At 43.8% G+C, this 27,689-nt stretch overlaps 1 protein-coding gene across 5 annotated transcripts in view; it reads right to left on the reverse strand.

The window, feature by feature from the left end:
* Positions 1-27,689, reverse strand: part of ST6GAL1 (ST6 beta-galactoside alpha-2,6-sialyltransferase 1) — a 139,312-nt gene that overhangs the window by 49,054 nt on the left and 62,569 nt on the right. For 4 of the 5 annotated variants that reach the window (XR_016350371.1, XM_006125184.4, XM_075937492.2 and 1 more), the window contains exon 2: positions 3,788-3,930. The gene's annotated coding sequence lies outside the window, so the exon portion shown is untranslated. Of the gene's footprint in view, positions 1-3,787; positions 3,931-15,917; positions 16,066-27,689 lie in introns of those variants that run through there. The other variant, XM_075937491.2, reaches the window with a different exon arrangement.

Genomic DNA, 27,689 nt, shown 5'->3' on the forward strand with positions numbered 1-27,689 from the left:
GGGGGGGGGGCGCGAAATTTCGCTGCCCGGGGTCCCGTGGCACTGTCCTGGGCCCCGCGGCACTGTCCTGGGCCCCGCGGCACTCTTATCCGCCCCTGCATGGTTGCCAGCACTGTACATGCCAGTACCCTCAGGTGTGTTGCTCAAGCTATGTCTACACTTAGCTGTGCCACTGTAGCACTTCAACGTAGCCGCTCACTACTGCAATGGGAGGGATTCTCTTATCACATTAGTTTAACTACTCCCCAAGAAGTGGTAACTAGGTCGTTAGAGAATTTGTCCATTGACTTGTTGCTGTCTATACTGGATTAGGTCGGCTTAACTCTGTTGCTCATGGTGTATGTCTTTCACACCCCTGAATGACAAAAATGGGCCAACTTAACTTTTTTTGTATAGAACTGCCCCTAGGAATACGACAGCTCTAAAGAGAGGACTCAAGTGATGTGGTGGAGGCAAAGAACAAAAAACAGCTGGAGCTGGGCACTGACTCCCTGCAGCCTACATGCTGGTCTCTGACTGTTTCTAATATGAGAAGAGTCATCTGGCCATAGTGCAAACCAACACAGGGGGATAATGTCCCACTCCAGAAGTTCACAGGAGTTGGTGGGGGACTAGCAACTATATGCACATTGTCTGTTACTTGGGACTGGAGCAGAAGTAATTTTTCTGACCCAAAGCCACAGGCAGGGTTTCTGTTCTTCAGGATGTGCTGATTTCATTGTTCAGGGTTTATTTTTAGCTATATTTGAGTTCTATGTAAATGACCAAAAACAGGACAGGGGCTCAGGGTTTACTGTAATGAGTGTAGTTATGACTTGTACTACTCATTGCGTAGCATATATTATGAGTATTCTCTTTTTACTGTTTCTTAGTGCACTGTATTGCAGTATTATTTCAAAATCCCCACTCTGCTTTTTTTTTAATAGCTATTTAATGTCTGAGATGACCTCACCAGCAAATCCAGGGTCAAGGCACCCTGCACATTAGGGAACCTGTAGTGCACACCAGCAAAGTCTACATAGACCAATTAGTGTGGAACACACTGGCACATTTTAGAAAACTTGCCCCCAAAGCCAGAATTACTGCTGTACATAGACAAGCCCTTAGATGCAACTAACCATTAGACAGACACTGTTTTGTTTTTAAATTGGGGTGTTTTATAGGTGTTTATCAATGAAAACATAAAGTTAGAAGCGTTAATTATAGGGTACAAACTTCATCTACAGATCCCATCCCCTTTTACCCCTTCTCTACTTACGCTACATCAATGATATCTTTATGATCTGGACCCATAGCAAAGAAACACCAGATGCATTCCACAGAGACTTTAACAACCTACACCCCACCATCAATCTCAGCCTGGACCATTCTACATGAAAGATCCATTTCCTGGACACCACAGTACAAATCACCAATGGTAAATGAGATGCCACTCTCTACAGAAAACCTACTGACTCATATAGTTATCTACATGCCTCCAGCTCCCAACCAGAACACACTATACGATCCATCGTCTACAGCCAAACCCTTCGATACAACCGCATCAGCTCTAATCCCACTGACAGAGACCTCGATTACCCACCTGGAGAAATAAAAAAACAAATTGAAAGAGCCAGACGAATACCCAGAAACCATCTACTTCAAGAAAGACCCAAGTAAACCAACAATAGATCACCTACAGTCCCCAACTCAAATTTGTCCAATACATTATCAATAAACTACAACCTATTCTGGATCAGGATACTACACTTCAAGAGGCTCTGGAAGACAGACCCATAGTCTCCTAGGGTATGTCTACACTACCCCCCTAGTTCGAACTAGGGGGGTAATGTATGCATACCGAACTTGCTAATGAAGCCCGGGATTTGAATTTCCCGGGCTTCATTAGCATAAAGCCGGCGCCGCCATTTTTAAAAGCCGGCTAGTGCGAACCCCGTGCCGCGCGGCTACACGCGGCACGGACTAGATAGTTCGGATTAGGCTTCTAATCCGAACTATCTGTACGCCTCATTCCACGAGGCGTACAGATAGTTCGGATTAGGCTTCTAATCCGAACTATCTAGTCCGTGCCGCGTGTAGCCGCGCGGCACGGGGTTCGCACTAGCCGGCTTTTAAAAATGGCGGCGCCGGCTTTATGCTAATGAAGCCCGGGAAATTCAAATCCCGGGCTTCATTAGCAAGTTCGGTATGCATACATTACCCCCCTAGTTCGAACTAGGGGGGTAGTGTAGACATACCCCTATAAACAACCACCTAACCTCAGAATGATTCTTACCAACAACCACAGGACATACCACACTACAACCATCCCTGGAACTTTCCCTTGCAACAAACCCTGTTGCCAGCTTTGTCCACATATTTACTCTGCTGACACCATTATTGGACATAACCAATTCAGTTATAAGATCAAGAACACATATTCCTGCTCATCCAGAAATATAATTTATGCCATCATGTGCCAACAGTGTCCGTCTGCTATGTACATTGGAAAAAATGTCTCAGACACTTCGCCAAAGAATCAATGCACACAAAACAGATATCAGACAGTGTCACAAAGAAAAAACAATTTCTTGTCATTTCAACCTGAAAGGGCATTGTCTCAATGACTTGACTACCTGCATCCTGCTTCAAAGACATTTTAACACAAGACTTCAAAGAGAAACCTCTGAATTGTCATCCATGCTTAAATTTGACACTTTACGACTGGGTCTCAACAAAGATGCTAATTATCTTACCCATTACAAGACAGCTTCCCCAATTATCACCTCTAATATCATTAGCTCAAAGACATTAACCTCCCCCCTTTATCCCCCTTCTGTTCTAAACTCTGATTTGTCTATTTTATATGTGTTCACTTTTTTTATTGTATCCCTTTGGTATATATGGTCATGCCAATTTTCTTCCACAATTTAATCTGAGGAAGTGGGTCTGGCCCACAAAAGTTCATCACCTAATAAACCATCTTGTTAATGTCTAGACTACAGCGAGTTCTGTCGACAAATCAAGTCGCTTTTTCAACAGAGAGGCTAGATGCTCTCTTTTGAAAAAGCACAGAGAGTGCAATAGCGCCTTTTGTCAACAGAACTCTGTTGACAAAAGGTGTTATTCCTCATAGAATGAGGTTTACCGCCATTGACAAAACTGGTGCGTTCCGTTGACTTACTGTCGACAGAACTTGGCGGTACTGTAGACGCAGGTATAGTTTTGTCGACAAAAATCCTATTTGTCGACAAAACCCTGTAGTCTAGACGCACGCTATGATTCATGTGTGTGAAGACTACATGAGCCTATAGAGATCTGATCCTGGACCCAGTAAAATCAACAGGAACTTAGCCAGGTTGCTCAGGAGCAATCTTCTGTGAATTTAACCACTGTATAGCACAGCGGTCTTCCTGGAGGGGCAGGGGGTGTCGCAGTGCTTTGATGCGGGCCAGCTGGTATTTTCTTTTCCTGGCTAGGCGCCCAATATACATGCATTGGGGGGTGGGAGGAGTGGCAGGGGAGCGGACCAGTGCTGTAAATGAAAGGGGCCGCAACAAAATGTTCCTGGCAGGTTTTTTTTTTTTGGCTCAACAAAAATGTTCCCGGCTCTGGGGACTGCGAATGAAAAAAGGTGGAGCACCACTGGTATAACACTTTACATTCTCAAAGCACATTCAAATGTTGTCTGACTAAAGAATTGCTATTCCAATAACAGAGTTGTTATCCCAATAAAGACACAGAATCTATTATCACACCTCAAAATGAAGTCTGCACTTATTATTTAAACTGGTATTGTATTTGTTACCTGTTGTTGGCTAATACTTGAATTAGAGCAAACACTGCTCATTTTTAAGTTTCTGTTTTCTAACAATGGTGAGAAGCCATGTTGTTTTACGAATCCAGCACAGCAGACTGATGAGCAGATTTCTAATAAAGGTCAGAAGCCACCTGCAAAAAAAGGAGAACTTTATTAGGGAAATAGCAAATGGCAAAGGGCACAAACAAGGATTTTCTTAGGTATGTGTTGGAATCTATCTCTGGCAACAAAAAAAATTTGTTAGTGAAGCAAAAATCTTCCAAGAGCTCAAATATCTATTGAATAAGCAGGAATTGTGTACACTTTGCTTGCATCAAAGCAAAAAATCTTGTGTTCAGTTAACAAAAAATCTAGAGTCTCACAACAAAATTTAGAGCCACTTACTGGTTGGCATGTGTTTCATCTACAGCCTGGCATTACATTGCCTGGTGTTATTTTAGTCCCCATGAGAGCAGTATGTTCTTGGTACATTTAAAATGAAAACATGATTTTATTTTTAGAATTATCTAGTTAAACAGCATCCTTGTGAGTTTCTCCTGAGTCTACTCTGTCTTCTGAGGAGTCTCTTTTTGCTCTGCAAGTATTTTAATGTAAATTCTGCAAAATAAAGTGTTCTTCTTGTCTTATTTCTTCAGCACAAAAGCAATGCCCCAAACAAACATGAATAATTTTATCTGCTGGACAGTCTTAGCATTGCTTTCCACAATAGCACTATTTCATATTTACTTCTCATTCATGGACCCCATTAGACACAGGCCTCATAGAATTGAATGCTGTGTAAACACTAACCTAAAATAAATTATTTCCTGTTTTCAAAAAGAATGTGGAGGAAGGAAGCCACTTATGAGGCAAGTGATAGACAGAAATACAGAGAAAAGTGACAGAGAAAATTTCACAAACCATTATGAACCTGCAAATAAATTACACACATTTAGCTTTACGGTAGCACTGAAGTCAGTAGAACAACGCACATGAATTAAGTACATGTAACTATTTTCAGAATGTGGGCCTAGATTATTAAAACTTTTTTTTAAGTGTCAGTAATTAGAAATCTTGAAAACCCTGTACAATACAACTCGAGTCTTGAGTGGAAGGAAATGAAATCCAAACAGACCGGTCAAAACTAAAGATGGTCAGCTACTTACCTCAGTGGATAAGCAGCTAGCCAGATAGAAGGAGCATTTTGAAGAAGTGTTAAACAGACCACCACCATCAAATCCACTAAAGCTAAAATTAGGAGAACCCCTAGACATCAACACTTGGGCAATTACAAAAGAAGAAGTCTGCAAGGCAATAAGGAACCTAAAGAATGGCAAGGCAGCAGGACCTGATAATATTCCACCTGAAGTACTAAAAGAAGGTGGAGCTGCTATAGTGGACCAGCTAAATCTAATATGGACAACAGAAGAGATTCCAAAGGATTAGAGAAAAGGGCTGCTAGTGACACTCCCTAAATCCGGTGATCTGTCACTGGGTGAAAAGTGGAGGGGGATTACTTTCCTGTCCATACCAAGCAAAGTACCAACCAGAGTCACCCTGGAACGGATGAAAGATGGTCCATTTGGATCATCATGCAACATTACGGAGTTCCAGGCAAACTGATTACCATCATCAAGAAACTGTATGAAGAATACTCTTGCCAGGTCATCCACGATGGAAAATTGTTGGAAAAATTCCAGGTCACAGCAGGTGTACATCAAGGATGCCTTCTCTCTCCATTACTCTTCCTGATTATCCTAGACTGGGTAACAAAAACAGCATATGCTGTCTCAGGAAGGGGACTCCAATGGACTCAAACTAGGAAACTTGAAGATCTAGAGCATGGGTTCCCAAACTGGGGGGGGGCGTGCCGAAATTCCAGGGGGGGGCATGAGGCGACCCAGCCCCCCCCCCCCCATCAAGTTTTGCTGCCCTGGTCAGTTACTTTTTTTTTTTCACTGCTATTTTGGGGAGGGTGGGCAGGTGTGAGGGTTTTTCAAAAATCAAAAAGAGGCTGTGATGCCAAAAAGTTTGGGAACCACTGATCTAGAGTTTGCAGATGACTTAGCCCTGCTTGCAGACAAATTAGAGCATATGCAAGAGAAGACAGATGCCCTACAGGAAACAGCTGAGTGAGTGGACCTCAAGAATAGTCAAGAAAAGACCAAGTTGATACGCATTAACAACAGACAGGAAGGTGAAATTACAACTGAAGGAAAAGCAATGCAAGAGGTATGCTTGGGGAGTGTTATCAGCAAGAATGGGGGAACTGAAGAGGACATCAGTTCAAGAATAAGAAAGGCGCAACAAGCTTTTGCCATACTATGATCAGTCCGGGGTACAAGAGCCATTTCAACAAGAACCAGACTACGTATTTTCACTTCCAATGTGAAATCAGTGCTGCTGTATGGCTCGGAGGTGGGGTGCGTTGTCCAGAGCAACACTAAGAGAATTCAGACGTTTGTCAATAAATGCCTTAGACACATTGTCCAGCTAAACTGGTATGATAGAATGCCAAATGAAACCTTGTGGACCAAAACAAATCAGAAACCAATGGAGGTCCAGATTAAGAAAAGAAAATGGCAATGGGCAGGCCATATCCTGCGTAAGGACTATGAGGAATGTATCATGAGACCAGCGTTAGAATGGAATCCAAAGGGTAAGAGGAAGAGGGGACGTCCGAAACAAACATGGCGACAAAGCTGCCTGGATGAAGTAAAAGCAGCTGGATTAACATGGGATCAAATCAAAACTATTGCTAAGGATCACAAGAGATGGAGAATGACTGTGGAGGCCCTATGCTCCATTAGGAGCCCAAAGGACTAATAGATAGATAATTAGAAATCACGAATTCATTTGCATAAAGCCCACAGAATCAATTGTTGAAATCCAATTATGCCCCCATTTTCATTAAGAAACTTTTAATCACAAGTGTTTGTTATAATTTTCTTGAATAGGACATGATGGTATTTGCCTTTATTGACAGTTGTACATTAGGCTAGGTTTTTTTAAAAAAATCAGTTGCTTGAAATAGTTAAAGGACGTTGTGACCATAAAAGTTTCCTGTCAGTCAGGGGTTTTGGGATTTGTTTTTAAACCAGTTAGTGTTTCAAGTAGCATAAAATTACAACAGCAGGCTGGGGGAAGAAATATCAGTTTCAAGAATTTGTTTACTGTGTACACCTGAAAGTACCTTGCAGTTGTGCTGGAAGTAGGTGTGCTCCTGTACCCTCTGTCTTAAATTAATAATAACAAATATCAAATAAATTATTTCGGTCAGTTAGCACCCCCCACTATAAACATTGTTTCAACATCACTGCTTTGTGCCAGTTTCACAGTTTCTCCTGTACTATTGGGCTCTAATTCTGCAATCAATTATGCATATACTTAATTGTTCATGTTTGCAATCTCATTGGATCAAATCCCCCATTGTTTGTTTGGAACTTCTGTCCAGCAAGAAGGGAATGAAAATAATTTACACCAAGTAGGAAAAATGTGGCTGCAAAACTACTTGAGTTGTCAGGAGGCCTCTAGGACAGAGTAGTACCTAATACTATATGCTATTTTAAAAACACTGACTAAATGTCAAGCTGATGTTTTCAGTTTTAAATGTACAGAGAAACTCCACATAGCTTTTACCACAACCTACTATAAAGCGCTATAGCTCCACTGACTTCAGTGGACCTATACCAAGCTAAGACTCTAGCTATTAGTTTTGTAAATTAGTAATACTTTACTATTCATCTTTTTGCATCAGACGGGACACAGCATTAAACACACTCTAGAAAAGATGGAGATCTGAATATATCATGTCACTGTGTGTAAAGCAGGCCAGAGCACTGATAAGAACACAGTGCATTTCGGTGCAAAATCTGCCATGAAGCTGGTGGTACAAGGTGTTCCCAGGTTGACGACAGTTTGGCTTGATGTGTCCCATTGTTGCAACTGAGTTCAGCTGTGATTTCACATGGGACTGTAGCTAGGAAATGTGAGAGTACTTTGGCATTTATCTCACATTTTCCCTGGACCGGTAGGATGGAAACAGCAGCCAATAGATCATATAGAAGCAGAGTCACTTAAAAAAATAGTGATAGAAATGTAGCCGTGTTAGTCTGGTGTAGCTCCTATAGACAACCACCTAACCTCAAGATGATTCTTACCAACAACCACAGAACATACCACACTAATACCAACCCTGGCACCTTCCCTTGCAACAAACCCCGTTGCCAGCTTTGTCCACATATTCACTCTGCTGATACCATCATTGGACCTAACCAAGTGAGTTATAAGATCAAGAACACATATTCCTGCGCACCCAGAAATATAATTTATGCTATCATGTGCCGAAAGTGTCCGTCTGCTATGTACACTGGACAAACGTCTCAGACACTTCGCCAAAGGATCAATGTCCACAAAACAGATATTAGACAGGATCACAAAGAAAAAACAATTTCTTGCCATTTCAACCAGCAAGGACATTGTCTCAACGACTTGATTACCTGCTTCCTGCTTCAAAGGCCTTTCAAGACTACACTTGAAAGAGAATCCTCTGAACTGTCACTCCTGCTTAAATTTGACACTTTACACTTAAGTTTGAATAAAGACTCTAATTATCTTACCCATTACAAAGATAGCTTCCCCAATTATCACCTCTAATATCATTAGCTCACAGACATTTACCTCTCCCCCCCAATACCTCTTCTGCTCTGAAATTTGATTTGTCCTTTTCATATGTGTTCATTTTTTTAATTGTATCCTTTGGTATATATGGTTGTGACAATTTTCTTCCACTATTTGATCTGAGGAAGGGGGTCTGGCCCACGAAAGCTCATCACCTAATAAACCATCTTGTTAGTCTTTAAAGTGCTACATAGTCCTGTTAGTGCCATTAGACAAGGCATTGGTGAGACCCCATTTGGAATACTGTGTGCAGTTCTGGTCTCCCATGTTTAAGAAGGATGAATTCAAACTGGAACAGGTACAAAGAAGGGCCACTAGGATGATCCGAGGAATGGAAAACCTGTCTTATGAAAGGAGACTCAAGGAGCTTGGCTTGTTTACCTTAACCAAAAGAAGGCTGAGGGGGGACATGATTGCACTTTTTAAATATATTAGAGGGATAAATACCAGGGAGGGAGAGGAATTATTTAAGCTTAATACCAATGTGGACACAAGAACAAATGGATATAAGCTGGCTAGTAGGAAGTTTAGACTTGAGATTAGACAAAGGTTTCTAACCAAAAGAGGAGCGAGGTTCTGCAGCGGCCTTCCAAGGGAAGTAGTGGGGGCAAAAGATCTATCTGGTTTCAAGATTAAACTAGATGGGTTTATGAAGGGGATGGTTTGATGAGGTAACATGATCTTGGTAACTAATTGACTATTCATCATCAGTGGGAATAGGTCAATGGAGGGATGATAGGAGTTACTATAGAGAACTTTCTGGGTGTCTGGCTGATGAGTCTTGTCCACATGCTCAGGGTTTAGCTGATCGCCATATTTGGGGTCAGGAAGGAATTTTCCTCCAGGGTAGATTGGCAGAGGCCCTGGAGGTTTTTCGCCTTCCTCTGTAGCATGGGGTACAGATCACAGCTAGAGGATTCTCTGCATCTTGGGGTCTTCAAAGTATTTGAAAGCTTCAATATCTGAGATATAAGTGAGAGGATTTCTCTGGGAGGGGTGGGTGAGATTCTGTGGCCTGCACTGTGCAGGGGGTCAGACTAGATGATCATAATGGTCCCTTCTGACCTTAAAGTCTATGAGTCTATGAGTCTATGTTTTTTGTTAAAAAAACACTCTTTTTGTTAAAAAACACTCTTATCAATCTGTCCAGTAGAAGGTTGATAATACACACTGAATGGAAAACAAGGTATTTAGCACAGCAGGTTTCAAGTGTCAGCAACTCATAAAATCAGGGCCAGCTTAAGGAAGTGCGGGGCCCAATTTGGACAGTTTTGGCGGGGCCCCACCATCCAAGATTTTTTGTTGTGCAAAAAAAAAAAAAAAAACACCCACCCACACAACAAACCACAACCATACACAAATATCACATCAGAAGTAGATCTGATCAAAATGTATATCAATATAGTTGAACATTTTCAAAAAAAAATGCCATCCTTTATTATGCAAAAATTTTACACAAAATTAAATCAGTTGCCTTAAGTGTAGGTCAAATATTTTCAATTGCAAATTATTCAATCTTTTCAATAAAGTTTAAAGTTTGATTTTTAAAAGTTACCAGAGAGCATTGCAGTTTTCTGTTACATTGATTTACTTTTTAAATAGCAAAAATGGAGTCTTTGTTAAGAAAATGTCAGTTCTGTGGTCAAATTCCAGTCCTTAGTGATTTCAGCACCAATGATTTCACTAGGTAATATGGTACCTCACCACCATTGTCTCCTTGCACTGCCCTTCAACACATTGCCTGCATGTTGAGTCCAAGGTCAGTCTACACAAGAATTTATCAATGATTTTTGCACAAGTGATCACTGAGACAAGACAAGGACTCTCAATTGATTCTAGTCAGCTCTGCCTTTAAACACTGGATGTAAAGTGTCAGATATAATTGAGGACTCCCAAACAGACTCTACACCAGCAGAAATAAAACCTGTTTCCATCTTCTGTGACTTTCAGTTAGATGTGACTCACTATCCTCTGCTTAGTGTTCAAGTTATGGTAGACCCTAAGCCACATCATATTAAGTTCAGGTCTTTTACCTTTTAATCCTACAATATGGATAACAACATTTCATTCTCCCAGATCCAAGTCTGAAGTGAATTTCAACCCAAAAGAGCCAAAATTGATCACCTTGACACAGCAAGTGTGTCTCCTGGTCTCTGTGGCAAAGTAAGTTATCTATATAAATAAGGTCTGCTGGTGAAGCCTTTTCCTACAGTTAATTAACAGATGGCAGTAGATAGCTCATTCAGACCACTGGCTGATAATAGTTAGTCACCCTGATCAGTCATTAACCATAGTCATGGACTCTCCCTACTCTCCATTGTCTCTATGATTCTCTGATGACCTGTGACAAAAAAGGAGGGTGGAAAGGGAAACTGAAGGGAGAGACCTCTCTAAATTTACCAATCAAAGAGCAGTATTACCAACCCCAAAATCACAAGGAACGCCTACACAAAGTTATGAGAACGGTCTACAAATCATAAGATATTTTAAAAATAAAACGTTGAATTTGTATTGACCTTTTGTTTCTTGAGTATCTAGGGTTCATGTTTTAAAGCTTTCCTCCTTAGCTGTAAGGCCCAGAAGTACAGAGAAATTTTTTTAAATGAAAGCTGAGATTCATAATCAATTGACTCCAGGCCTTTAGAAAAACACCAAATGTTTTGAGACTCAAGGTAAAACTACAGAGGAATTCTTATGAACCCATGCTTTGCCCACAGTATAAATAAAAAAACCCAAAATCTTCGCCACTAAACATCCTAATGAGATACTGCAAATGGTGAACTGAATTCAACAGCTCCTGATATGAACAGGTATCAACCTAGTTTTTCATATTTGAGATGGGTTACCAGGAATCATACATGACAATATGAAATCTTTCCACTCTCAAGTCAGCATATTCACAAAGCACCTATAATTTTGATCCATGCATTTATTGGATAGTGAAAGAGAAAGGAGGAGAATTAGTGTAGATAAATGTTCAACTTTAAAAAAAAAAGCCTGAAGGAATTAGGACTGGGCTCCTACATCTCACATTCAGAACTGACTAGGACACTTATGACCAGATTTTCAAACGTGTGTAAAGATCAGAGTTGGCAACTGTCTCTTTAGGAGCTTAATAACCTTTGAAAATCTGAGCATAGATTTCCAAGTCCAATTTTCAAAAATGACTTTAGTCACTCAAGTGCTTTTGAAAATTTTAACTGGGGGCCTAAAGAGACAAAAATAGACAAAAGGCAGGAGATATGTTATTCCTTTTAAAAATGTGACATCTATTTTTAACTAAATTTTATATTATTTTTCTCCCAGGGCAACTGACCCCTCCAGCCACCTCACTACGCCACTGCCCCCCCTCCTGCAGATCTATCACTTTATGCATGTGCAAGATCTGTGAGAGCCGTTCCATGAATCTGCAGTTAGAGTCTGTGGCGCCTGCTTCTGGGTGGTGTCTCGATGCCACATTTACCTCCAAAGAGGGGGCTTCCCAAAGCAGGCCCTTGCTGCTGACCCCCAAGGCATCCACAGGTCCAGTCTCCTTTCAATGGGCCCACTTCCCAGGGCTCATTGACCTTGGATCTGGTTTCCATCCCCTCTCCAACCTTTGCAACTACCCAGAGGTACTTTGCAACTACCTTCCGCCTTATCCATTCCCACCTCATTCATCCCGCAGGGACAGTCTCTGCCTCACTTGTCCTAGGGACTATTCTACCAAGACGTAATACAAAGTTTCCATGTAAAAGGACTCACTACAAAGCTAAAAACATCAATGAGAGAATGATTATTACAGAGACATGTCTACATCTGCTGCAGGGAGACATGTCTGCCTACCTCCACCCCTCTCTCCCAGAGTCTACAGCCCCACTGCAAAGCGGGGGAGTGGAAGGAAAGAGGATGAGGCCCATCAATGGGACTGAAGCAGACATGAGCAAACCATACCCAGGAGCCATTCTCCTGTCCATTGATGGTGCAATGTTGTTCAGGCACACTGAAATACAGTCACCTCTAGGGTGGGCTGGACAGCTGTTTAACACCAGCACAAGGTTTCAGGCAGGGGGCAGTGCAGGCTGCCTTCCTGCAGAACCCCCATCAGAACTACTGTGCCCTCCTAACTTAGGAAAAGAATAAACAGGAGGATTGGAAATTAACACACCCAGTCTCACGTGCCCTAGGCAGGGAATGAGCCATCTACATTAGGCCCCAGCTGGAGTATCATGTCCAGTTCTGGGTGCCACATTTCAAGAAACGTGGAGAAACTGGAGAAAGTATAGAGAAGATCAACACAAATGATGAAAGGTCTAGAGAACATGAGATATGAGGCAAGGCTGAAGAAATTGGCCTTGTTTACCTTGGAAAAGAGAAGACCAAAAAGGGACATGAGAGCAGCTTTCAAGTATCAGAGGGTATGTCTACACTACAAAGTTAATTCAAACTAACAGACGTTAGTTTGAATTAACTTTAATAGGTGCTACACATGCAAACCGCTAGTTCGAACTTAATTCGAACTAGGTAAACCTCATTCTACGAGGACTAACGCCTAGTTCGAATTAAGTAGTTCGAATTAAGGGCTGTGTGGCCACTTAATTCGAACTAGTGGGTGGCTAGCCCTCCCCAGCTTTCCCTGGTGGCCACTCTGGGCACCACCAGGGAAACTCTTCTGCCCCCCTCCCGGCCCCGGAGCCCTTAAAGGGGCACGGTCTGGCTACGGTGCCCGTGCCAGTTGCAAGCCTGCCAGCACCCAGCCAGCAGACACTGCACCTGGCACGGCACGAGCCAGCCACCCGCTGCCACCCAGCCCTCCGCCTTTTCCCGGGACCAGGCTGGCGGCTCCCAGGAGCCTGCCCGGGGCCACAAGAGGCGGGCGCCCGCCTGGTCTAGTGCGGAGATCATGGACCTCATCCACGACGTCCGCACTAGGCACAGGAAAGTGGCCTTCTAGGGCAGGATAGCTGCTAGCCTGGCCACCCAGGAGCAGGTTTGCATGAAAATCTGGGTGGTCCAGTGAGACCCCCCGACCCTGAGCCCTGAGCTGAGAACAGCCGTACTGGGTCAGACCAAAGGTCCATCTAGTTCAGTAGCCTGTCTGCCGACAGCGGCCAACACCAGCTGCCCCGGAGGGGATGGACCGAAGACAATGACCAAGCCATTTGTCTCGTGCCATCCATCTCCAGCCTTCCAAAACAGAGGCCAGGGACACCATTTCTATCCCCTGGTTAATACCACTCCATGGACCCAGCCTCCATGAATTTATCTAACTTCTCTTTAAGCTCTGTTCTAGTTCTAGCCTTCACAGCCTCCTGCAGCAAGGAGTTCCACAGGTTGACTATTTGCTTTGTGAAGAAGAACTTTCTTTTATTAGTTTGAAGCCTGCTACCCATTCATTTCATTTGGTGTCCTCTAGTCCTTCTATTATGGGGACTAATGAAGAACTTTTCTTTATGCACCCTCTCCATACCACACATGCTTTTATAGACCTCTATCATGTCCCCCCTCAGGCTCCTCTTTTCTAAGCTGAAAAGTCCCAGTCTCTTTAGCCTCTCTTCATATGGGACCTGTTCCAAACCCCTGATCATTTTAGTTGTCCTTTTCGGAACCTTTTCCAAGGCCAAAATATCTTTTCTGGGGTGAGGAGATCACATCCGTACACAGTACTGAAGATATGGCGTACCATAGTTTGATACTTCCCCTCCTCCTTCTTCCCCTGGCTTCCCCCTTCCAGCTCCCTCCTCACAGGTTTCCTCCTCCCCTCTCCCACCCTCTCTCTTCCCCTCTCCCACCTCCTTTTCCCAGTCTCCCCCAGTTTTGTTCAATAAAGAGAGTTTCTATTTTTGAACAAACGTCCTTTATTTTGTACATCAGGAAGGGGGGCTAGAGAGGGGTAAGTGGAAGGAGGTGATGGAGGAATGGGGTACGAGCCCCTGATGTGGAGGACTAGGGTGGCTCTGCAGGCTCCTCGGGGTGGAAGCTCTCCTGCAGCCCCCCGATTGACCCCCTCCCCCGGATAGCAGCCTGCGGCAAGTGCAGCCGGGCTGATGGCCAAGTGCTGTGATGTGCCGAGTGTGGGCATTCAGGGCACTCCAAGCCAGGACTGTTTTGCTGTCCCTCATCTAGTTAGACAAGCGAGCGGGGAACCCCTGAGTACTGTCTGTCCGGGGTGGGGGTCGGGTCCCTTTAAGCACAGCCCTCAGCTAGCCTGAGGCAGCAGCTCCACGCTCTAAGTCCTAACCTGATGCCCTGCCGGCACTGCTTCCGGCCAGCCTTAACCTCGGTTCAGGGTCCACTCAATGTAGACATGCTGGTTCGAATTAGGAAAATGCTAATTCCAACTAGTTTTTAGGTCTAGATGCACTAGTTCAAATTAGCTTAGTTCGAATTAACTAATTCGAATTAAGTTATTTCGAATTAGTGCTGTAGAGTAGACATACCCACACTGCCTTTGAAAAGTTCAGTGTTGCATGAAAATAAACAGCTATTAACAGCATATTTAAGTATGTATTTCTAATACTACCAAAAAGAATTAAAACCAGGAGAGTAGAGAGGAGAAAGGAGCCCCTTCAGTTTATCTGAAGAACACTGGTTACTTTAAAGTGAGACATGAGATTGACAAGCCACAGCACACCAGCTTATCTATTTTCTGTTTCGGAGAAAAAAATGTTCCATTAGCTTTGCATAAATTGAAAAACAGGTGCCAGGAGAAATGTGACAGAAAGTCCCAGCAGAAATATAACCGTTAGATGGCAGGAGAGAAAGGTAACTCCTCAACTGAAAAACAAGCATAAAATTTAGGAGATGATGATATCAATTGAGGCCCTACTTTCTGTTTGGGTCAGCACTTCCTCAGTTCTTTTACTAAAAGTTTACATCAGCTATAGATGGTTGCTCTAGAGGGGAACTTTGCATTCAGTATACCAGCACTCTCCACTCCAAATAGAAAGAATTTCCAAAAGTGGCCACCAATGATCTACAGTGCATCTGATTTCTTGCATATGGCCCAGATCCTCATTTCTTGTAAATCAGGACAGCTGTGTTGAAGACAGACAGCATACACCATCTGAAGATCTAGTCCCAAATATTTACATCCTATATTATCATTTACAATTAAGCCTCAGCTTTAATTTTAAACATTCTTATTCCAGTCAGTTTGCCTTAACATTATTTAAATTAAAAAGTTGCACTTTAATGCAGAATCCATTCCAAGACACAGAATTGGGAAGTGAGTTCAATTAATAGCTATGGGTACATGTTAATAGCAACTTGTGGAAAAAAATTAAAGATCATTTCTCCAGTAGCACTAACCTATTTCTGAGAAATAGACATAGTTCTCCGAAACAGGAACTTGGGATTTCTGTCTCTATTCCTAGCCAATCAGAAACCTGCTTTCACACATCCATACGGACAGGAAATGGAGAAAGAAAAGTGGAGCGACTTGCCATGTATTACACAAATAATCAAATCGGTGACTTACAGTCATGTGCTGTGTCCACTGTGCAATGCTGCCTTTCAGACTCTAGATTGAATGATTGAGCCCCACATTTTGCATGCAACAACAGTTATTTTCTTTCTTCTTTATAGTACCTGAACATTGTAAAGATGAAACTAGAACAGGGAGGATATGCGTCATTGGCTAAGTATACACTACAGGTTACATTGATGTAAATTATGTTGCTCAGAGGAATGAACAAGCCACTTCCCCTTCCCCCAAGTGGCATAAGTTATATTAATCTACATGCTGGGATGGACAGCACTATTGTGGCAGGAGAACTTCTCCCACTGACATAAAAGACCTGTTCTGTAACTGGTATTTTTTGAGATGTGTTGCTCATGTCCATTCCACAATAGGTGTGCATGCTTGCCACATGCACCGGTGCCGTAAGTTGTTCCCCTAGCAGTACCTGTAGGGGAACACCTCTAGTGACCCCCGCAGTAGCACCTCTCTGGTGTGGTATAAGGAGCGCTGCACACTCCCCCCATGCTGAAAAATTCTGACAACGGGTAAAAGGAAAATGGGATGTAGAAAGGACATGAGCAACACACCTCCAAGAACACCAGCTGTGGAACAGTATCTGTTTTTTCTTCTTCAAGTGCTTGCTCATGTCCATTCCATAATAGGAGACTACCAGCAGTATCCACTTGGAAGTGGGTAGGAGTCAGGAACAAGATGGCTGTAGGACTGCCCTGCTGAATCCAACTTAATCCCTACTGTGACAGGTCGCCCCCGACCCGCACGGGGGACAGCTGGGGCCACCGCGGGAAGCGGCGGGCAGACCCAGGCCCCTCCCCCCGCCCTCGATGCCTGCCTCCGCCGGCAGGGAAACACTGGCCCCTCCCCGGCGGCCGTGCCGGATGGGGCCGGGGCGGGGCTAGGCGGCCGAGCCACGGCCGGGAACGCCGGCACACTGCCAGAAGGGGAGGAGCCCCAGGCGGTGTCCGGCGCAGCGGGCCAGTTTAAAAAGGCCCGTCGCCAGCGGGGAAGGGGGCAGCTTCCTCGCAGGGAGGGAGGAGAACCCCCGGTCCCAGGACAGACCCCGAGCAGCACCAAGGCTGGCAATTGGCCCGGGCTCGGCCACGGGATTCCCGGGACGGCCACCGCAGCTGGCGACCAGCCAGCCCCGGCTCTGACGGGGATTGGACCCCGCTCCGGCAGCTTTGGAGAGGACGGCCTGGTCGGGAGCAGACCCGGCGGTGGGAGCGGACTCCGGAGGTATCGTCAAGACGACCACAGACCCGAACGCCTGAACCATGGTAGATCTCGGAGGTGGGGACAATGACCCGGATGAACACGGGAAGGGAGGAAGGAGCCCGGGGCGGGGCACTTTTTGCGGCCGTGGGTAGACGGGTCACGGCTGGAGTGACCCCCGTCTACCACGTTGGGGCATGAGCAAGCCCCGATGCTTAGGGCCCCGGGCTGGGACCCGGAGAGAGGGCTGGACCGGGTCCGCCTCCCTCCCCCAAAGGAGCGTACAGCGTGGGACAACTTTGACTTAGACTCGCTAGAGAACTAGGGCCCCCCTAGCAGGGGCGCTTGGACTGTGGGCACAAGCCCCTCCCGCAGGGACAGGTGACATTTGCTGGGTCCGCTGACCCCCCCCTCCCTTCTGGGGAGGGGGTGATTGCACCCGATTGCCCGGGCTCCTGATCAGGGGGTCCGGGGCAGGAGACAGGCGAAAAGAGGGTGAAGGGGTTCGCCGAGCCCCCCTCTCACGCCGGGAGGGGGTGATCGCACCCCGAATCCCTCACACATACCCTGGGAGAGGATGGCGTGACGAGCAGTGAACGTGTGCAGAGACCACCTACCATCACCCAACAGATGTCCTGTATGGCAATTTGGGCCAGGAATGCTGCCACTGAAGCCTGTTCCCTAGTTGAAAGAGTCCATACAATTGGTGGCAAGGAAATGCCATCCAGGTCATAGCACCACGGATACATGAAATGATCCAGTCTGAAATTTTTAGGTAGACAGAGCCTGGCCCCTCATGTGCTCAGCCATAGAGATGAACAGCTGGGCAGAATTCCAGAATAGTCTAATCCTACCCAGGTAGAAAGTCAGGGCCCCTTGCGCATCCAATGAATGAAGGCACCTCTCCTTACTAGAGGAGTGGGGTTTGGTCACAGGACTGACAAGAAAGTGTCCTAGCTCAAATGGATAGCTGACACCACATATGTAGGAAAGCCAGATGTGATCCTTATGTAAGACCATAGGGATATGTCTACACTACAGCACTAATTCGAACTAACTTAATTCGACTTAGTTAATTTGAACTAGTGCATCTAGACCTAAAAACTAGTTCGAATGAGCATTTTGCTAATTGAGTGGACCCTGAACAGAAGTTAAGGATGGCTGGAAGCAGTGCTGGCAGGGCATCAGATTAGGACTTAGAGCGTGGAGCTGCTGTCTGAGGCTAGCCGAGGCTGTGCTTAAAGGGACCCGACCCCCACCCCGGACAGACAGTTCTTAGGGTTCCCCGCTTGCTTGTCTACCTCGATGAGGGACAGCAAAGAAGTCCTGGCTTGGAGTGCCCTGAATGCCCACACTTGGCACATCACAGGGTATGTCTACACTACCACCCTAGTTTGAATTAGGGTGGTTAATGTAGGCAACCGGAGTGGCAAATGAAGCCCGGGATTTGAATTTCCCGGGCTTCATTTGCATATTGCTGGGCGCCGCCATTTTTAAATGTCCGCTAGTTCGGACTCCGTGCCCGCGGCTACATGCGGCACGAACCAGGTAGTTCGGATTGGGCTTCCTATTCTGAACTACCGGTACACTTCGTATCCCATTCCTCCCTCTCCTCCTTCCACTTCCCCCTCCCTAGCCCCCGTTCCTGATGTACAAAATAAAGGACACGTGTGTTCAAAAATAGAAACTCTCTTTATTGAACAAAACTCGGGGAGACTGGGAAAAGGAGGTAGGAGAGGTGAAGAGAGAGGGTGGGAGAGGGGAGGGCAACTAAAAGGATCAGGGGTTTGGAACAGGTCCCATATGAAGAGAGGCTAAAGAGACTGGGACTTTTCAGCTTAGAAAAGAGGAGCCTGAGGGGGGACATGATAGAGGTCTATAAAAGCACGAGTGGTATGGAGAGGGTGCATAAAGAAAAGTTCTTCATTAGTCCCCATAATAGAAGGACTAGAGGACACCAAATGAAATGAATGGGTAGCAGGCTTCAAACTAACAACAGAAAGTTCTTCTTCACAAAGCAAATAGTCAACCTGTGGAACTCCTTGCTGCAGGAGGCTGTGAAGGCTAGAACTAGAACAGAGTTTAAAGAGAAGTGAGATAAATTCATGGAAGTTGGGTCCATGGAGTGCTATTAGCCAGGGGGTAGAAATGGTGTCCCTGGCTTCTGTTTGTGGAAGGCTGGAGATGGATGGCACGAGACAAATGGCTTGGTCATTGTCTTCGGTCCATCCCCTCCAGGGTCCCTACTGCTGGCCGCTGTCTGCAGACAGGCTACTGGGCTAGATGGACGTTTGGTCTGACCCAGTACAGCCATTGTAAGCTCAGGGCTCAGGGTTGGGGGTCTCACCGGACCACCCTGATTTTCATGCAAACCTGCTCCTGGGTGGCCAGGCTGGCAGCTATCCTACCCTAGACGGCCACTTTCCTGTGCCTAGTGCGGAGGTTGTGAATGAGGTCCACGATCTCCGCACTAGACCAGGTGGGCACCCGTCTCTTGTGGACCTGGGCAGGCTCCCGGGCGGGAGCCACCAGCCTGGTCCCGGGAAGAGGCGGAGGGCTGGGTGGCAGCGGGTGGCTGGTTCGTGCCGTGCCAGGTGCAGTGGCCATAGCCAGACCGTGCCCCTTTAAGGACTCCGGGGCCGGGAGGGGGGCAGACGAGTTTCCCTGGTGGTGCCCAGAGTGGCCACCAGGGCAAGCTGGGGAGGGCTAGCCTCCCACTAGTTCGAATTAAGTGGCTACACAGCCCTTAATTCGAACTACTTAATTCGAACTAGGTATTAGTCCTCGTAGAATGAGGTTTACCTAGTTCGAATTAAGCATTCTGCTAGTTCGAATTAAGTTCGAACTAGCGGTTTGCCTGTGTAGCGCCTATCAAAGTTAATTCGAACTAACGTCTGTTAGTTCGAATTAACTTTGTAGTGTAGACATACCCTTATTTACTTTTGCTAGCTGAATGCTAGTGCAGCAGAATCTGGTGGAATAGAAGAGGTTTATTTCTCATTTTACCCTGAATTCAGTTGATTTCAAATTGCCAGTAAAATGCTGGTAACTTCTGCGTCTACATTGCAAAGGACTTTTAAAAATCCAAGTTATAGCCACTCCTTTGAAATCATTTACCTTTCCTGGCAGTCTGCAAATCAACCTTTAAGGCTTTTCAGTGCAGTAAATGCTTCATTGGTCATTTCATTTAATAATGTTTTCAATTTTTCTTACATTAGCAGTTTCAAGTTCAGCTGGAAAGAATGACTTGTTCTTGTGGTGCATAATGTTACTGCTTTATCTCTAAAAAAAAAAACCAGAGCTGACTTTCAGTAGTGCTTAGTGTTAGCCTAATTCTCTTTCCACTGAAGCTTTGGTAGCCTTCAGTGATACAGGGTTAGGTCAATGGTGGACCAAGTTACTTGGGACTTTCTTCTCAAATATAACACTACATTTAGCAGATCTAATTACTTAATATATACACACATACCCTATCGAAGTGTGTTATTCACAATGTATGTATTCATAGACGTATATATACACATTGTATTGTATATATATTTCTAGCAGTTACATGGCTTGTTTTTCTATAATCCTGTTTACTTACTCTAAAATATCCCAGTAACACATGCATCAACTGAAGATTTGGCTTAAGTAGATAGGAACACTGTCAGCATTAGGACATATGAATATTTTATAAGAGCAATAGGCAGGGAGTTACTTGCAGATAGGTAGTAGAATGTCCCAAAGATAAGGATAAAATCTAAGCATTCTTCACTGGTACTTAAAACTTGATTTATTGTTATGCGGAGCAACAGAATCTTGTCCAATATGTGAATATAGCTGAACTGCTTGGTAATAGTGACCAGAACATAATAAACATTTAGCAACCCTAGAAGAAAGGTGGCAACGCCATAATAGCCCACCACAGTAGCATTTAATTTCAGAAAGAAGGACGACAGAAAAATAAGGAAATTAGTTAAACAGAAATTAAAAGGTACAGTGCCAATACAGAGATCCCTGCAAGCTGCATAGAATCATAGAATCACAGAGCTGGAAGAGACCTCAGGAGGTCATCAAGTCCAGCCCCCTGCCCAAGGCAGGACCAATCCCAACTAAATCAACCCAGCCAGGGCTTTGTCAAGCCGAGACTTAAAAACCTCTAGGGATGGGTTATCTAGGTAACCCATTCCAGTACTTCACTACCTTCCTAGTGAAATAGTTTTTCCTAATATCTAACCTAGACCTCCCCCACTGTAACTTGAGACCATTGCTCCTTGTTCTGCCATCCACCACTACTGTGAACAGCCTCTCGCCATCATTTTTGCAACCTCCTTTCAGAAAGTTGAAGGCTGCTATCAAATCCCCCCCTCACTCTTCTCTTCTGTAGATTAAACAAACTCAAATCCTTCAGTCTCTCCTCATAGGTCATGCGCTCCAGCCCCCTAATCATTTTAGTCGCCCTCCGCTGGACCCTCTCCAATGCGTCCACATCCTTTCTATAGTGGGGGGCCTAGAACTGGACACAATATTCTAGCTGTGGCCTCACCAGAACTGAATAAAGGATAATAATCACTTGCTGAGGGTGCAATCCATCCCCTCATCCAGGTCATTATTAAAGATGTAGAACAAAACCAGTCCAAGAACAGATCCTTGAGGCATTCCGCTAGAAACTGACCGCCAATCTGACATCGAGCCGTTGATCACTACCCGTTGGGCCCGACAGTCTAGCCAGCTTCTATCCATCTTACAGTCCATTTATACAATCCATATTCCCTTAACTTGCTGGCAAGACTATTGTGGGAGACCACATCAAAAGCTTTGCTAAAGTCAAGGTATATCACATCCACTGACTTTCCCATATCTATAGAGCCAGTTACCTCATCACAGAAGCTAATCAGATTGGTCAGGCACAACTTGCCCTTCGTTAATCCATTTTGACTATTCCTGATCACCTTCCTCTCTTCCAAGTTCATCAAAATGGATTCTTTGAGGATCCCCTCCATGATTTTTCTGGGGACTGAGGTAAGGCTGACTGGTCTATAGTTCCTTGGATTGTCCTTCTTCTCTTTTTTAAAGATGGGCACTACATTTGCCTCTTCCAGTCATCCGGGATCTCTCCCGATCTCCACGAGTTTTCAAAGATAATAGCCAAAGATTCCAACTTGCCAACTCCCTCAGAAGCCTCGGATGCATTAAATCTGGGCCCATGGATTTGTATATGTTTAGCTTTTCTAAACAGTTCCTAACTTGTTCTTTCCCCACCAAGGGCTGTCCACCTCCTTCCCATGCTGTGTTGCCTAGTGTATTTGTCTGGGAGCTGATCTTGTCCGTGAAAACAGAGGCAAAGAAAGCATTGAGTACTTCAACTTTTTCCACATCATCTTTCACTAGGTTATCTCCCTCATCCAATAACGGCCCCACATCCTCTCTGATCACCCTCTTATTGCTAACATGCCTGTAGAAACCTTTCTTGTTATCCTTCACATTCCTTGCTAGCTGCAATTCCAATTGTGTTTTTGACTCCTGGTAACTCCCCTGCATTCTCGAGCAATATATTTATACTCCTCCCTAGTCATCTGTCCAAGTTTCCACTTCTTGTAAGCTTTCTTTTTGTGTTTAAGCTCACCAAGGATGTCCCCGGTAAGCCAATCTGGTCGCCTGAAAACTTTTTAAAGACACCATAATAGAGGCCCAAGTTAAATGTATACCCCAAATTAAAAACAGTAAGAGAACCCAAAAAAGTGACACCAATGCTAAACAAGTAAAAGAAGGCAAAAAGACATTCTTTAAAAATGAAAGTTAAATCTTATTGGCGAACATAGGAAAGAATATAAACTCTGGCAGATGAAATGTAAAAATATAGCTAGGAAGGCCAAAGAGAATTTGAAGATCACTTAGCGAAAGACTCAAAAAGTAACAGCAAAATTTTGTTTAAGTACAGGCAGTCCCCGGGTTACATGGATCCGACTTACATCGGATCCTTACTTACAAACGGGGTGAGGAAATCCCGCACTAGCTGCTTCCCCCCAGCAGACCAGGGAGACGTGAAGCTAGCGCTCCCCCCCAGCAGACCAGGGAGACGCGGAGTGGCTTTTCTCAGCAGACACCTCAGCTTGAGAATAAAGGACTGAGGGAAGTGAGGTGTGGGAGAATAAAACTGAGCTCTGGAGAAATGTTTGTCTAGAATTTCCCCTACAATATGTACCAGTTCCAACTTACATACAAATTCAACTTAAGAACAAACCTACAGTCCCTATCTTGTACGTAACCCGGGGACTGCCTGTATATCCGAAGTGGGAAGCCTGCTAAAACAACTAGTGGGCCACTGGATGATCAGGATGCTAAATGAGCACTCAAAGAAAATAAGGCTGTTGTGGAGAAAATAAATTAATTCTTCACATTGGACTTCATGACTGAAGATATGAGGGAGATTCCCAAACCTGAGCCATTCTTTTTAGGTGACAAATCTGAAGAACTGTCCCATACTGAGGTATCACTAGAGGAAGGTTTGCAACAAAGCGATAAACTAAACAGTAATAAGTCACCAGAACCATCTGGTGTTCACCCAAGAATTCTGAAGGAACTCAAACATGAAATTGTAGAACTAATTGTGGTATGTAACCTCTCATTTAAATCAACTTCTGCACTAGATGACTGGAGGAGAAACTAATGTGACAATCCCAGCAATTATAGGCTTGTGTAAGCCTAACTTCAGTATCAGGTAAATTGGCTGAAACTACATTAAAGAGCAGACACATAAAAGAATATCATTTGCTGGCAAAAAGTCAACAATATTTTTGTAAAAAAAAAAATCATGCCTCACCAATCTACTAAAATTCTTTAAGGGGTCAAGAAGCATGTGGTCAAGGGGGATTAAATGAATACAGACTTAAGATTTTCAGAAAGCCTTAGACAAGGTCCCTGACCAAAGGCTCTTAAGCAAAGTAAGTTGTCATGGAATAAGAGGGAAGAGCCTCTCATAGATTAGTAACTGGTTAAAAAAATAGAAAACAAAGAAATGGTCAGTTTTCAGAATGGAGAGAGATGGTGTCCACGAGGAGTCTATACTGGGACTAGTACTATTCAACATATTCATTAATTATCTGGAAAATGGAATAAACAATGAGGTGGCAGAGATTGCTGATGATACAAAAGTAGTCAAAGTAGTTAAGTCCCAAGCAGATTGCAAAGAGTTACAAAGAGATCTCATAAAATTGGGTGACTGGGTAACAATGTCAGATGAAATTCAATGTTGACAAATGCAAAATAATACACAATAGAAAATAGAATTCCAACTGTACATATAAAATTATGAATTCTAAATTAGCTATTACCACACAAGAAAGAGATATTCATGTCATTGTGTATAGTTCTTCAAAAACATCCCTTCGGTGTGCAATGGCAGCCAAAAAATTAAAGGGGGGTTGGGCATCATTAATAAAGGGACAGATAAAACAGAAAATATATTGTCTCTATAATTCTATAAAATTCACATCTTGAATACTGCATATAGATCTGTTCACCCTGTGTCAAAAAAAATGCATTAAAATTAGAAAAGATGTAGAAAAGGGCAACAAAAATGATTAAAGATATGGGACAGCATCCATATGAAAGTAGATTAAAAAGGCTGGAACTTTTCAGCTTGGAAAAAAGACCACTCAGGGGCGATATGATAGAGTTCTATAAAATCATGAGTGGTGGGGAAAGTAAAGTATTATATATTCCTTCTCAGAACACAAGAACTAGGGATCACGAAATGAAATTAAATAGGGAGCAGGTTTAAAACAAACAAACAAAAGGAAGTATTTCTTCACACGGTGCATAGTCAACCTGTGGAATTCTTTGCTAGAGAATGTTGTGAAGGCCAAGACAGGTTCAAAAAAGAACTAGATAAGTTCATGGAGAATGACCATCAAAGGCTATTACCCAGGATGGACAGAAATGCAAAACCAGGCTATGAGGCTTTTCTTGCCAGTTGCTGGGAATGGGTGATACGAGATGGGTCACTTGATGATTGTACACATTCTCTCTGAAGTACCTTGCATTGGCCATTGTTGAAAGGCAGGACAGTGGACTAGATGGACCATTTATCTGACTTAGCATGGCCATTCTTATGTTCAAGCCTTAGAGATGCCTCTAAACCTGCAATGCTCTCAATCAAAACAGCAATATAATAGGTACCACCTCATGGTACAAGAAAAATAAGGCATAAAGATTATTGGATAAACCTCACCCCAGATGATGTACACAGTACCTTTGGACATTTAAACTGGTAGGATATAAAAAAGGATAGCTTTAAAGGCATGCCTTTGGAAGCACGCCTTCTTTTTAAGGTGAATTCAACAACACTACCTGGAAATTGGTATTGTATTGAACCTTTTTCCTGTGCTGTACTATGATTGCCTTTTAGCAGTCAACCTGACTGATAATGGTTATTGAGTTTTTTAATGTATTTCATAATGAAACAAACTGTAATCAAGAAATTGACCATACAATTTACCAGTAAGTGCCATGACATCAGCCAAAGTAGCTGCTATGTGACATGCTGCTTTGTCCATATGAGGCCCTCAACACTACACATTAATGGAAAGAAATGTTGGAACAATAGTTGCATCAACATGTCCCTAGTAAACAGGCACAAGCATGTTTCTTCAGAAAGGGAGGAGCCCAATTCTCTTCTCACAACAGTTTTATACAAAGTGTACCTTATCTAGGGATCTTAAATTGATCCCTAAATTGAATATTCACCAGGGTTATCCTATGTCCATCATTGGCAATATTATTGTGTCTCTGCACTGCCAATCGCATAGTGGCACTCCTTGGTAAACATTCTTCTGAATGCATTGGTCTTTCATTCTAGTAATATTTCTATGCTAAGAAAGTTACAAACCAAATCAGTGCTGTTAGAGGCAAGTACTAGTTTTTACTTAAATATCTTCATTGCTGATCTTGTCCTACCACTTCATATGGAGCAGCTGACAAAGAGAATTAAAAAAACTCAGTGTTCTTCAGCCTTCCTCAGTGCTTATGTTTCACCGCTGAACAATCAAGTTGGGATACATATGGATAAGCACTGGAGTCAATTTGATGGGACAACATTTCCAAAAAGGCCACAGAAAGGCTGAAAACATGGCAGCAGCTACTGAGGTGTACCGGTAGTTCGGAATAGGAAGCCTAATCCGAACTACCTACTCCGTGCCGCGTGTAGCCGCAGGCACAGAGTCCGAACTAGCGGGGCTTTAAAAATGGTGGCGCCCGGCAAGATGCAAATGAAGCCCGGGAAATTCAAATCCCGGGCTTCATTTGCAACTTCGGTTGCCTACATTAACCACCCTAGTTCGAACTAGGGTGGTAGTGTAGACATACCCTAAGTGATTGACAAACACCTGCACAAAATCCCTATCTGGACAGATTAAAGCTAAGCTTGCTATAAGATGGAGCTGAAGACTGCCAAGCTTTATCCAGAAAAATAACCAGACCAATGTGTGCTGCTTCTTGCCCAGATTCTTACGTGCTTAAAGTTAAACACATGCTCAAGTCTTTTTCAGGATTGGAGCACAGCTGAGAAGAGAATCAGACCCATGGTTTACTTTTGTAAACAGTACTGATGAACAGTACTTTCTTTATAACCACGGGGTCCGCACAAGTGGACATTTAAAAATGGTGGCACCCGGCAATATGCAAATGAAGCCCGGAAAATTCAAATCCCGGGCTTCATTTGCAACTCTGGTTGCCTACATTAACCACCCTAGTTCAAACTAGGGTGGTAGTGAAGACCTACCCTATCAGATCTTAAAAACTAATTAGATTCAGGCCTATTTAGTGTTTGTACAGGTTGAACCTCTTTAGTCTGGCTCCCTCGGTACCTGACCAGTGCCGAAGCAGAGAATTTTCCAATCCATGGGAGGTCAATATTGCCTAGCAGCATAACTAACACTTCTACTGCTTATTGGGCTTTTAGAAGATATTTTGGGTTAAATAACAGCACAGGACACTGAGAACCAGGACTGGCGACTATAAACAAACTTTATGGGACCACGGGAAAGTTGGCCACACCCATGATGATTGGACATCCAGCTAACTAAAATCATGCTGGGCCATGGATATTACCAGATCAGAGAGTGCTGGCCTAGAGAAGTTCAACCTGTATAATAAAACAAAACCATTCTCAGGCACAGCAAGAATGGTTATTTTTAATCAAAATAGCTCCCAGCTTTGTGAAGGGCATTGTGCTATTCGCAGTTCTGTCTTACAGATGAGGCATAAAACAGAGATCCTCACTGATTGTGACTATTAGAAATCCCATGGCATATTTCATAAGACTGGTGTTTGTTAATTCCAGCATTGTGGCAAACTACACATTTGGGTAGTTACACTTTACTTTTGTTTTAATGCCTCCACCTCTTTGTAGGGTTGCCAGGTGTCCGGTTATGAACCAGACAGTCTGGTATTTGAGATTTCTCTCCGGGAAACAAATTGAGAAAATACCAGACATATAAATGTCCAGAATTTTCTAATTAAGTAAGTTTTATTATTATCATGAGTATCAGTGCATAGTTGCGTACTGCCTGGTGGGTA

The sequence above is a fragment of the Pelodiscus sinensis genome, chromosome 10 (genome assembly GCF_052426305.1).
Source record: "Pelodiscus sinensis isolate ZL-2025 chromosome 10, ASM5242630v1, whole genome shotgun sequence".
Taxonomy (NCBI): domain Eukaryota; kingdom Metazoa; phylum Chordata; order Testudines; family Trionychidae; genus Pelodiscus; species Pelodiscus sinensis.